A 13,164-nucleotide genomic window follows, 5' to 3' on the forward strand; every position below is an offset into this window, starting at 1 on the left:
TAGGGCTGAGGCTGAGAAACCTTGACTTAGCTTAAGAGACGCAGTCTGTCTGTCTGTCTGCGTACCCATCACCGACCTCTTATCTACCATCACCTAGTGCCTATTTTTGTTTTGTGTTTTCATCCTTCCTTCTACTAGCGCCACCTGGGAAGCCCAGGAGATGCAGGTTCCGTTCCTGGGTCAGGAAGATCCCCTGGAGACATAAATGGCAACCCACCCCAGTACTGGAGTATTCTCCAGGATTCTCCAGGATTGTGAGAAATCCGAAGTGCAGGCATGTGGCCACTTGGTCCTGTTTCCGGGCCGTGTCCTGACGTCCCTCTGCAGATTCGCGAACCTCTCAGACACGTCCATTCGCCGGTGTGACCCACTGGGGCTCCGGCCACCACTTTCCAAGCGGAGAGTTGCCCCCTGCACCGCCTGGCGATGCTTTTGGTCATTTCCCTCGAGAAATAATTCTGCATCTCTAACGTGACCACTTGCCGTTTTCCCCAACACCCCAGGCAGGTCCCGAAAGCGAATCCCATGCTTCTGACAGCTTCTGGTGTTCTCTGAATCACCGTGGACAGTTTCATAACTCCTTCCAGCCCCACGGCCAGCACACCATCACTCAAGCAATGCCTCTGAGGTCCTTCACCATCTCGGAAATAGATTGCTGCATTTCATCCTGCTTTGGTACTTGTAAAACCCTGCATGGAAAGAATTTCAAAGACTGGCAGGAAATAATAGAACCCCGTTGGGTCTGGGCTTCCCAGGTGGCTCAGCATGTTAACCAACCTGCCTGTCAATGCAGGAGAAGAGGGTTCAATCTCCGGGTCGGGAAGATCCCCTAGAGGAGGAAATAGCAACCCACTCCAGTGTTCTCGCCTGGAGAATCCCACGGACAGAGCAGCCTGGTGGGCTACAGTCCACGAGGTCGCAGAGAGTCAGACACAACTGAAGCGACCGAGCAACAGGGTCTGTTTCTATTACGAAGGTTGTTGGAACTCTTCCTATTTTTGCTCCTTCCTCCCCTTCAGAGATGGAGTTTTGAAAGGAAGCAGGGTTTCCTCTACAAGGGAGCATTAAAGCCTGCTTGTGTTTGCCAAGGACACCTTGCATGCTCAGTCACTCCATCGTGCTCGACTCTTGCGACCCCATGGACTGCAGCCCACCAGGCTCCTCTGTCCATGGGATCCTCCAGGTAAGAATACTGGAGTGGGTTGCCATTCCCTTTTCCAGGGGATCTCTTTCTGACCCAGGGATGGAACCCAGGTCTCCCACATTGGCAGGCAGATTTTTACCACTGAGCCACTAGGAAGTCCACAAGTGACCATTTTATGGTTTCTTCCCCTCAGGATATCCTTGAATGAAAAATTCTCAATGCATCTACACATCTGGCAGCGTGGTAGACCAGAAGTCCCGAAGGCCTTTGAAGGACAATTTAAGCCCATTCTGGGTAAATGCATTCCTGAACTCACAACAGTAAAATGATTATAAACCCATTTCAGTTACCCATGAGGGTTAAGAGGAGCCATGCAAATTAGACTGCATCTGTGAGATCCACCCAAGTGTCAGAAATGAGGACACTGTGACCAGAAATATGGAAAGTCAAAAATTAAGGGCAGGTGTCAAACACGGGAAGTTCGACATGACCTCCTAGGAGGAAGGCTAAGAATTATAAAGAAAAAAGGGAAGAAATAGATGCAGTTGATATCACCAGAAGTTGTAAGTCAGCAATAAACTCAAAGAGTGCTAGAAGTTAGTGAACCTCAGAAAATGCTTCGTTGAAAGTGAAAGTCGCTCAGTCATGTCTGACTCTTTGCGACCTCATGGACTATACAGTCCATGGCATTCTCCAGGCCAGAATACTGGAGTGGGTAGCCTTTCCCTTCTCCAGCAGATCTTCCCAACCCAGGGATCGAACTCCGCATCACAGGCAGATTCTTTACCAGCTCAGCCACCAGGGAAGCCTAAGAATACTGGAGTGGGTAGCCTATCCCTTCTCCAGGTATCTTCCCAACCCAGGAATCAAACCTGGGGTCTCCTGCATTGCAGGTGGATTCTTAACCAACTGAGCTATCAGGGAAGCCCTAAAAACAAAGGTTGCTAAGTTGAGTTATAGTTCTGTGCCATGACTCGCTTCATTGAAGAGAGCCTCAGAGACTGGAGAGTTCTCAAGCTTTTTACTACGCATGCATACTCCCCTACCACACATGCAGAGACCCAGGACATTGTTATGTCTGGGACAATGTTTATGCTCTTGTGGCCTTTGTTAAACAAACCCGTAGGATAGCGGTACCCAGACAACACCACACACACAACTTCAACAGGTTTCTTAAATGACAAATTTAGTGACTATAGAGCCTGGATGGAAAACCATGCCTGGCATGGATTTGCCCCTAAGTGTCCCTCAGACAGAATGCATAGGTCTCGCTGTCCATTCGGCAAACCCGGGTATAGACAGGGCACATGTTAGCAGCATCAGTTGATGGAAGAAGAGTCAGCAAGACAGACACCAAAAAGCTTAATGATGGCACTCATTGTGAGACCTGACCCATCCTGAGGACCAGGCCACTTGAGAAAACAGGCATGGCGCTACCTCCCTGACCCATCCTGTGGGTCTTCAGAGAAGCTTCCTCAATCAGCCTCCCGAACCCTCCAGCCTTGGAGGGAGCCTGGTGCAATTCCTATGGTTGTATTTCCTCAAAGCCAAGGTGAGAGGTGTTTATGAAATAGACACCCTCAACATTCAGTTGGTATCAAGTCAGAGGAACTGGGTCACATTTGACACAGACCTGCATTTGCAGAGCTCACTTCCATGAAAAGTGCCTCTTATCACATCCAGTACATCCCCGGTTTCTGGGCATTGGGACTTTATATCCTTGGGGCTATTACTCATCCCACCCTAGACGGCTAGCTCCTTTAGGACAAGAGCTCTGTGGCACTCAACAGGGAGCTCCATCCAGTGTTTGCTCAGAGCCTGGCTGGGTAGCCCTACTCTACACACGGTTGCTGGAAGGATGGATGGATGGATGGATGGATGTGTGAGTGGATGGATGGATAGATCAGCAGTTGATTTATGGATGGATGGATGCGGGGGTGGATGGATGAAGGATGGATGGATGAAAACATGGAAGGATGCTGGATGGATGGATGGATGAAAGCATGGACGGATGAATAGGTGAAAGGATGGATGGGTGAATGGACACATAGATGGATGGACTGGTAGATGGATAGATGGGAGGACAGATGGATGGATGGAAGGATGGATGGATAGGTGGGTGGGTGGATGGGTGGATGGATGGATGGAGAGATAGATGATGGATGGATGAATTGATGCATGGATGGATGGATGGGTGGATGGATGGATGGATAGGTGGGTGGGTGGATGGATAGATGGATAGATGGATGGGTGGATGGATGGAGAGATAGATGATGGATGGATTGATGGATGGATGGATGGGTGGATGGATGGAGAGATAGACGATGGATGGATGGATGGATGGATGGGTAGATGGATGGAGAGATAGATGATGGGTGGATGGATGGATGGGTGGATGGACAGATGGATGAATGGAGAGAGATGGATGGATGGATGGTTAGATGGATAGATGAAGGATGGATAGATGAAAGGTTGGATGGATGAATGGACACAAAGATGGATGGACAGGTAGATGGATAGATGGGTGGATGAATGGATGGATGGGTGGATGGATGGATGGATAGGTGGGTGGGTGGATGGATAGATGGATAGGTGGATGGATGGAGAGATAGATGATGGATGGATGGATAGATGGGAGGATGGATGGAGAGATAGATGATGGGTGGATGGATGGGTGGATGGACAGATGGATGAATGGAGAGAGATGGATGGATGGGTAGATGATTAGATGAAGGATGGATAGATGAAAGGTTGGATGGATGAATGGACACATAGATGGATGGATGGGTAGATGGATAGATGGGTGGATGGATGGATGGATGGGTGGATGGTGGATAGATGGGTGGATAGATGGGTGGGTGGATGGATGAATGTGTGGATAGATGGGTGAGTAGATGGATAGATGGATGGGTGGATGGATGGGCGGATGGATGGGTGGATGGATGGAGAGATAGATGATGGACGGATGGATGGATGGAGAGATAGATGATGGGTGGATGGATGGATGGATGGGTGAATGGATGGAGAGATACATGATGGATGGAAGGATTGATGGATGGTTGGATGGATAGATGGGTGGATGGATGGATGGATAGGTGGGTGGGTGGATGGATGGATGGGTGGATGGATGGATTGATGGAAGGAGAGATAGATAATGGGTGGATGGATGGATGGATGGGTGGATGGATGGAGAGATAGATGATGGATGGATGGATGGATGGATAGATGGGTGGATGGATGGATGGATAGGTGGGTGGGTGAATGGATAGATGGATGGATGGATGGGTGGATGGATGGAGAGATAGATGATGGATGGATTGATGGATGGAGAGATAGATGATGGGTAGATGGATGGATGATGGACGGATGGATGGGTAGATGGGTGGATGGATGGATGGATAGATGGGTGGATGCATGGATGGATAGGTGGGTGGGTGGATGGATGGATGGGTGGATGGATGGAGAGATAGATGATGGACGGATTGATGGATGGATAGGTGGATGGATGGAGAAATAGATGATGGATGGATGGATGGGTGGATGGACAGATGGGTGAATGGAGAGAGATGGATGGATAGGTAGATGGATAGATGAAGGATGGACAGATGAAAGGCTGGATGGATGAATGGACACATAGATGGATGGATGGGTGGACGTATTGAGAGACAGATGATGGATGTATGGATGCATGGATGGATGGATGAGGCGGATATTCCCATTGGTGAGCAGAACTCACTGATGCTACATGGAAGGGACGAACAAGCAGCCTTACTGATGAATGCACACACTGTGGGTCCACCTACTGAATCATTTTGCCCAGGGGCAAAAGGTCCTCCATCCCTGTGCGTGTCCACACCACCCCCTCCCAGGCTCCCCGAACATCACTGCCAGGCTCAAATCCAGAATCCCAGTGCTCATGATGCCTCGGATTCAGCCGTACTCACCCAATGGTGCACAGGACCTCTCCAGGTGCTGGACAGTGTCTCCGAGCTCTGAGGAATGTTCCACAGTCAGGTGTGGAGGGAACACGGTAACTTCTCCAGAACCAAGTTCTCTCTCTCCCCTGGTGAACAAGGGCTTCCCGGGTGGCTCAGGGGTATAGAATCTGCCTGCCAATGCAGGAGACGTGGGTTAGATATCCTAGGGTCAGGAAGATCCCCTGAAGAAGGGACTGGCTATCCACACTCCTGGATATCCATTCTTGCCTGGAGAATCCCATGGACAGAGGAGCCTGGAGGGCTACAGTCCACAGGGTTGCAAAGAGTCAGACACGACTGAGCGACTGAGCACGCACACCCGCCCACCCAGTGGATGAATGACATAAAGGCAGTCATGAGATGAGACGGGGCCATCTGAGGCCAGGGTCCTGCAACGTTCCACTTGACCTTGGAGCCTCTCTTTGCTCAAGGATTATGGAATGTCCCAGGGATTCTCAAGAGACTCAGCAAGAACAAGAACTCAGCAAGCTTGTTCTCTCAATGACAAAGGATGGCAGCTTGGCCAACTTCCCCATCCTGAGCCTGTACTTAGGAACCACCTTTGTAACGATGGGGAAGAGTAGCTGGTGCCTCAAGCCATGCAATGACTCTCTGGTGACACACAAACCTCAAAGGCTGGGGTCTTCCTATAAGTCAAGATTCTACTTCTTGGAACATCATTCTGGCTGTTTGGAAATATTAGATGAGGCATGTCTCCATCTTGGTTTCAACACAGGAAGTAATCCTAGTTCTCAAACAGGACAGTCATGGCTATAGGACTTAGCAGAATATCTGAGCAGTTCTGGGAGGTGCCAGCGTTCAGGGCTGAAAGCTGCATCTCTGTGGGTCTCAAACTTGTCTGAGCAAGACGATGGCTTGAGGAGGTCTAATAAATGCTGATGCTCCGAGGGATGAGTTTGGGAATTCTGTTGAAGGCGCGGCTGAGCATTAATTGTTTTCAGAGGCTCCCCTAGTGTGCACCCAAAACCCACTAGCCTTACCGGACCTTATCATCATTCAGTCTCCAAGTCATGTCCGACTCTTTGTGACTCCATGGACTGCAACATGCTAGGCTTCCTTATCCCTCGCTGTCTCCTGGAGCTTGCCCAAGTTCATGTCCACCAAATCGGTGATGCCATCCAACCCTCTCATCCTCTGTCACCCTCTTCTCCTCCTGCCCTCAATCTTTCCCAGCATCAGGTCTTTTCCAATGAGTTGGTTCTTCACATCAGGTGGCCAAAGTATTGGAGCTTCAGCTTCAGTCCTTCCAATGAGTATTCAGGGCTGGACCTTGGGGATGGTCTTCACCACCCGCGACAGGCTCGAGCACATGGATGCTTTGATGGCGGAGAGGATGCGCTGGGGGTGGGGGTGTCCTTATCGGCTGTAGACTTGTTTCTCTTTCTTGAGGTTGGAAGGAATGTGAGCAAAGAAGGCTATAGCATTTGCAGTTCTGGTGCAAAATGAAACTGTGTATTCCTTGTTTTCACTTCATTAAGAACTTCAAGATGGTGGCCACAGAGCATTAAGGCAATAGACGTTCTTCTGAACCCAGGGTCCTGTGTAGCTACACGGGTCAGTCAACCAAGAAAGTAACTCTACATATGTACACAGGAAACTGTGATCTCCATGGTTTTCCAGGTCATCAGAGAATGAACAAATGTTTTCTGAGTTTTCAAGCTTTCTGGTTCATGTAGGATGTAGTGGATTGAATACTGTCTACCAAAAATTATGAGCATGTCTTAATCCCTATTATTGGTGGATAGGACTGTTGGCAAAAGGGTCTTGGCAGATGTAACTAATGAGGGATCTTGAGCTGAAGAGATCATTCTTGACTATCCAGATAGAAGTGAAGGGTCTGAGATGAGGTTCCTCCTGGATGGAGGTGGCCCTAAACCCAGAGACAGGGTCTTTATAAGACACAGAAGAGGAGAGACACGGACACAGAGGAGAAGTCACGTGGAGACGGAGGCAGAGACGGGAGGGAGGCGGCCACCAGCCCAGGGACGGATGCCTGGAGCCCCCAGAAGCTGGAAGAGGCCGGGAGGACCCTCCCCTGGAGCCTCTGGATGGAGCTCAGCCTTGGGACACCATGACAATTTGAGGACCATCTCCAGGGCTAGGGGAGGATGGATGTCTGTTGTTTTTAGCCACGCATTTGGGGTCCTTAGTTACAGCTGTCCCAGGACCCTCGTGTAGACAGCACAAGAGTGAGCTGGGTGAATCAGCAGGGTCGTCCACGGGGACCATGGGCCCCCATCACAGAGATCCAAGCGATGAGTCACTGGGACCCATCAATCGTCTTGTGGGTTCACATGGTGGTTGTCATTCTGCAGCAGGGAGGAAGGAGGTCAGGGATCTCTGACCCTTGGCTTCCACTGTCTCTATGACCTCTGCCTGCTCTCTTCCTGGTGCCAGTCCCCCGTCCCCGGAAGACTCCTTGTCACACCACGGCTCTCATGGGAAGGGTGTCGGGATGTCTCTTATCCAAGGAGACGTCCTGCAGAGTCAGGGCACCTACAGAAGTCTCTGGCGTCTTCCTTTTGGGCCACCACGTGGATAGTCCTGTGAGCTGATGTCTCATCTCTGCCAACCACAGCCGCACATGGGCGAGACGGTGAGGACCTCAAATGCACACGTCCTCGTCTCCTGCTCGTTTACACTAACGCCTCCTGGTCCCGCGACACCGAATCCGTTGCATCCTGTTCATCTGTAATGAAAACATGGTCTCTGGAGTTAGACACACCTCAGGGTTCCATCCAAGGGCCACCAGGACCTTGAAACGAGGTCAGACATTGAGTCTTTTGGGGGCAATTTCCCACCCACTTGATGGATTTACAATTCTCCCCACGGCACACAGGGAGACGACACCCGGTGTCCACATACTATGGACCTTGGATAAGTCTGACCGTCCTCCCTTTTTGTAAATAAAGTTTTATTAGAACACAGCCACACATGTTAGCATTGTGTCTGTAGCTCCTTGTGTGTTGTATGGAAGAGCTGAATAGTTGTAAGAGAAAACATATAGCCCTGCCATAGGAAGATATATATTAACTGGTCATTTACGTAAAAAGTTGGCTCTCCTGGAATGCTATCTATCTGAATATCATCACTCATGAATATCTATCCATCCATCCATCATATCTACCTATCCACTCACCCATCCATCATCTGTATCATCCATCCAGCATATCTATCCATCCACCCATCCATCACATCTATCATCAACCCTGAATATCTGTCTATCCATCCATCCTATCTCTCTGTCTGTCTGTCCATCCATACATCCATCCACCCATCATGTCTATCATCAATCTTGAATATCTATCATATCTATCTGTCTGTGCAACCATCATACCTATCCATCCATCCATCCATCACATCTATCATCAATCCTGAATATCTATCCATCCATTCTCTATATCTATCTATCCATCATCATATCTACCTATCCAGCCATCCATCATATCTGTCAATCCATCATATCTATCCATCCATCCATCCATCCATTCATCACAGCTGTCTATCATCAATACTGAATATCTATCCATCCATCCTATCTGTATGTCCATCCATCCATCCATGTCTATCATCAGTCCTGAATATCATCACATCTGTCTACCCAACCATCATATCTACCCATCCATCCATCCATGTATCCATCATACCTATCATCAATCCTGAATATTTATTTATCCATCTGTTCTATTCATATATCTACCCAGCCATCATATCTACCCATCCATCCATCATACGTATGATCCTAATATCTATTTATCCATGCATTCTATCCACATATCTATCCAACCATCACATCTATCTATCCATCCATCTACCCATCATGTCCATCAATCCTGAATATCTATCCTATCTCTCTGTCTATCCAACCATCATATCTATCCATCCATTACACCTATCATCAATCCAGAATACCTATCCATCCATTCTATCTACCCAGCCATCTTATCTAACCATCCATCCATCCATCCATCCATCATCTCCATCATAAGTCCTGAATATCTATCATATCTATCCATCCATCTAGCATATCTATCTATCCTGGATATCTATCAATCAATTGGTGTATCAGTCTACCTATCTCTATAATGTATCTATCTTTCTATCCATCTCTTTCCATCTATCATTCTATATGTCTACCTAAATATCATCTAGCCAGCATCTATCTACCTATCCATCTGTCTGAATATCATGCCTAATATACATCTATCTACCTACCTATCCATCTATCTACCTAAACCATAACATCCAGGTACCTGATACTCTTTTAGAACAGAGAGCTGAATGAATGAACAGATGAACCGATGAGTAAATGATGTCCATGAAAGGCTCTTGCACTATATCTTAGAACACAAATCTCTAGAATTTTTTCCTGTCTTTTGCTTCTAAAGAGAAGCAGAGCTACCGAGGAGAGGTGGAAGCAAAGCCCCCATGAGCACGCCATTCTCCAGGCAGATGGCGACAAGCAGACAGGGGAATGCAAACGCACACGTCCTGGGAGGGTACCATCCATGGTGGTGCTCCTACACCAGGGGCCATGTGTGTGATGAGGATGTGGTGAGTTTCTGGGGACAGTGTCAGGACAGCTGTGTCCTGTGACTCAAAGCTGTGCCGGGGACCCCTATGGGAGCTTCCTCCTGTGCAGTGCCACCAGGTGAATGGCATTGCCACAACACCCAACACCATGTGCCCAGAAGACCCATCACCAGAAATAAAGTTTGGGCAGTGTCCCTGCAGCCCCATCCACGCTGAAGAAGCAGGTATTAGATGCCAAGACACAGCTTCGGCATCTTTGCTTAGAAGCAGATTTGTTTCAGGTTGAACACCTTTGCCGAGAAGCGCGCCCTGCCCCAGAGGCAGGAGACTGAGAGAGAATCCATTCTTGGTTGTCTTGAGTATTCCCAAGTGAGAGTTGTGCTGTTCCTTCATGGTTTCATTAAGTGACCGTTGGACAAACACTTTGTCCCAGCAAAATGAACCCTCCTTCACTGCTGGTGAGAATGTAAATGGTGCACACTCTATGGAGAACAGGATGGAGGTTTCGCAAAAAATTAAAAAGAAGAGTTGCCGTATGATCTAGCAATTCCACTTCTGGTTGTTATACGCAGAAGAGGGGAAAACTCCAACTTGAAAAGATACACGGAACCCACTGATCACACCAGCACTATTTACAACAGTCAAAACATGGAAGCAACCTAAGCGCCCATCGACAGGTGAATGGGTCAGAAAGATGTGGTGCACACACACAATGGAATAATGCTCAGCCATGAAAAGGAATAAAATAATGACATCGACAGCAACACGGATGAACCCAGAGATTATCGCACTAAGTGAAGGAAATCAGACCCAGAAAGACAAGTACCATATGATACTCACTTATATGTGAAATCTAAAAAACCAAAAAATGATACAAATGAATTTATTTACAAAACAGAAGGAGACTCACAGATATGGAGATCAGACTTGTGGTTGGCAGAGAGGAGAAGGTGGGGAAGGAATACATTACGGATTTGGAATTAACACATGCAGACTACTGTATGTGTACAGCACAGGGAGTTAGATTCAATATCTCGTACTAACCAGTAACGGAAAAGAATCTGAAAAAGAATATGTGTGTATATATAGGGTTGGGCAAAAAGTTCCCTTGGGTTTTTTCATGACGTCTTCAGTTCAGTTCATTCACTCAGTCGTGTCCGAATCTGTGACCCCATGGACTGCAGCACTTCCCTGTCCATCACCAACTCCGGGAGCTTGCTCAAACTCATGTCCGTCGAGTCAATGATGCCATCCAACCAGCTGGTGATGCCATCCAACCATAACATCTTATGGAACCTCAAACAAACGTTCTGGCTCACCCAAGGTATTTATAACTGAAATACTTTGCTGTCTACCTGAAAACTAACACAATATTGCAAATTAAGTATAGTTAAAGAAAATGTTTAAAAAAATAAACACTCCATTCTGGAAGCACGCTCTATCATCTTATACTCATGAAGTATAAACCCAACTCTGGAAGACCTGCTGGTTGCAACCCCAAGCCTAGTGTGCTGGAAGCCCGATGTCAGGTCTGGGGCCTCCTTAGGATTCCATCTGTCGAGGGAATATGGCTAGCTAACCAGTGGTCACTGGTCTTGAAATCCAGGGTGCAGTCTGGCAGGAAACACATACAGTCATTTTGTTAGGATCCCACATGTCCGAACTCTCCACGCTAGACTCTGAGAACCCAAGAGTCGTTCTCAGAGACAGGATGGAGCCTTCATTGACCTGACTGGTGGGCATGGGTCCAGGCAAGAGTCCACCACCCTGTATGAGATGTTCATACGGGTCAACAACTGTGTAAGTTTCTCGTATCAAATCATGATGGTGATATTGGTGTTCTGTTTGTCTTTTTAGCTGCTGTGTCTGGCTTTTTGCAACCCCATGGACTGTAGCCCGCCAGGCTCCTCTGTTCATGGGATTTTCCAGGTAAGAAGACTAGAGTGGATTGCCATGCCCTTCTCCGGGGGATCTTCCTGACTCAGGGACTGAACCCCGGTCTCCTACAATGGCAGACAGCTTCTGAGCCACCAAGGAAGCCTTTCGGTGTTGTTTAAAAAACGGAAATTTATTCTCAGTTTTCTTATAATTTATTTATTTCACATTAAAATAATTTTTCTTTTGGCTGCACCATGTAGCATGTGGGATCTTAGTTCCCTGATCAGGTATCAAACCCACATCCCTGGCACTGGAAGCCTGGAGTCTGAACCACTGGACCACCAGCAGGGAAGACCATTATCTCTCACTTCTGCAGATGCAGGGCTGAGCCCCCTGCAGAGGCTCCAAGGGAGGGTCCTCCCCGCCTCTTCTGGCTTCTGGAGGCTCTGGGCGTCCGTCCCTGGGCTGGTGGCCGCCTCCTTCCCGTCTCTGCCTCCGTCTCCACGTGGCTTCTCCTCTGCATCCATGTCTCTCCTCTTCTGTGTCTTATAAGGACCCTGTCCCTGGGTTTAGGGCCACCCCCGTTCAAGAGGACCTCATCTCAGACCCTTCACTTCACCACATCTGCAGAGAACGTATATTCACATAAGGCCCCACTTCTAGGCTCCACCCATCAGAACCCACTATCCTTCAGGAACATTTTCAGGCTAACGCAGGCTTCTCATTGATTGGCTTAAAACCTTAGGAATCAATCCTCTCCCAGTCCTGACAACCAACCATCCATCGTCCCCCAGTCCTGGAGACCAGACGTCTGAGGTCAAGGGGTCCCAGGGCTGAGCTCCCTCCGGAGTCTCCAGGAGAGGGTCCTCCCCGCCTCTCCCAGCTTCTGGGGGCTCCAGGTGTCCGTCCTGGGGCTGGTGGCCGCCTCCCTCCCGTCTCTGCCTCCATAGTCCCATAACCTCCTCCTCTTCCGTAACCAAATCTCCCTCCACCTATCTCTGATAAACAACCTCACGAGCACATTGGTAAGCAAGAACAACGTCCTATCTGAAGACCTCCATTATTATTGGCAGTGATTCTTGTCCCAAATATGAACACATCTGCACGTTCCCAGGTGGCAAAGTGGGAAAGAATCTGCCTGCCGATGCGAGAGACACAAGAGACTGGGTTCAGTCCCTGTGCCGGGAAGGCCCCCTGGAGAAGGAAATGGCAACCCACTCCAGTATTCTTGCCTGGAGACTACCCATGGACAGAGGAGCCTGGGGGGCTACAGTTCAGGGGGTCGCAAAGAGTCAGACATGACTGAGCGACTAAGAAATGACAACCATATTCTGGCTTGAAGGATAACCCACGTCCTGCGGTATAACCCATACTCCAGGAGAAGGACATGCCCATATTGACAGATGACGAACAGAAGGGCCGAGAGCAGGAGAGAGGTTTCGTGTGCCCACTGAAGGGTGAGTGGACAGCAAAGCTGCTGTTCTATGACCGAGACCCGAAAAGGTGGTGGAGGTGGTCCAGACGCCCACGTCCTGTCCACATCTGCATCCTAGAGAGCCCCATGGGGACTGTGTCCCGGGCTCCCCTGGCATCACGTGTCCTACAGAATTA

At 48.8% G+C, this 13,164-nt stretch overlaps 1 protein-coding gene across 7 annotated transcripts in view; it reads right to left on the minus strand.

Annotated features, from left to right (window-relative positions):
• Positions 1–13,164, minus strand: part of DHRSX (dehydrogenase/reductase X-linked) — a 188,021-nt gene that overhangs the window by 29,984 nt on the left and 144,873 nt on the right. For 2 of the 7 annotated variants that reach the window (XM_086386061.1, XM_086386059.1), the window contains exon 8: positions 10,543–11,037. The gene's annotated coding sequence lies outside the window, so the exon portion shown is untranslated. Of the gene's footprint in view, positions 1–5,088; positions 5,254–6,479; positions 7,832–10,542; positions 12,178–13,164 lie in introns of those variants that run through there. The other 5 variants (XR_015158301.1, XR_015158304.1, XR_015158302.1 and 2 more) reach the window with 5 other exon arrangements.

Source organism: Bos grunniens, chromosome X, assembly GCF_055505025.1.
Source record: "Bos grunniens cultivar Pamir isolate PY7600 chromosome X, Bosgru_T2T1.0, whole genome shotgun sequence".
In the NCBI taxonomy this organism is placed as follows: Eukaryota; Metazoa; Chordata; class Mammalia; order Artiodactyla; family Bovidae; genus Bos; species Bos grunniens.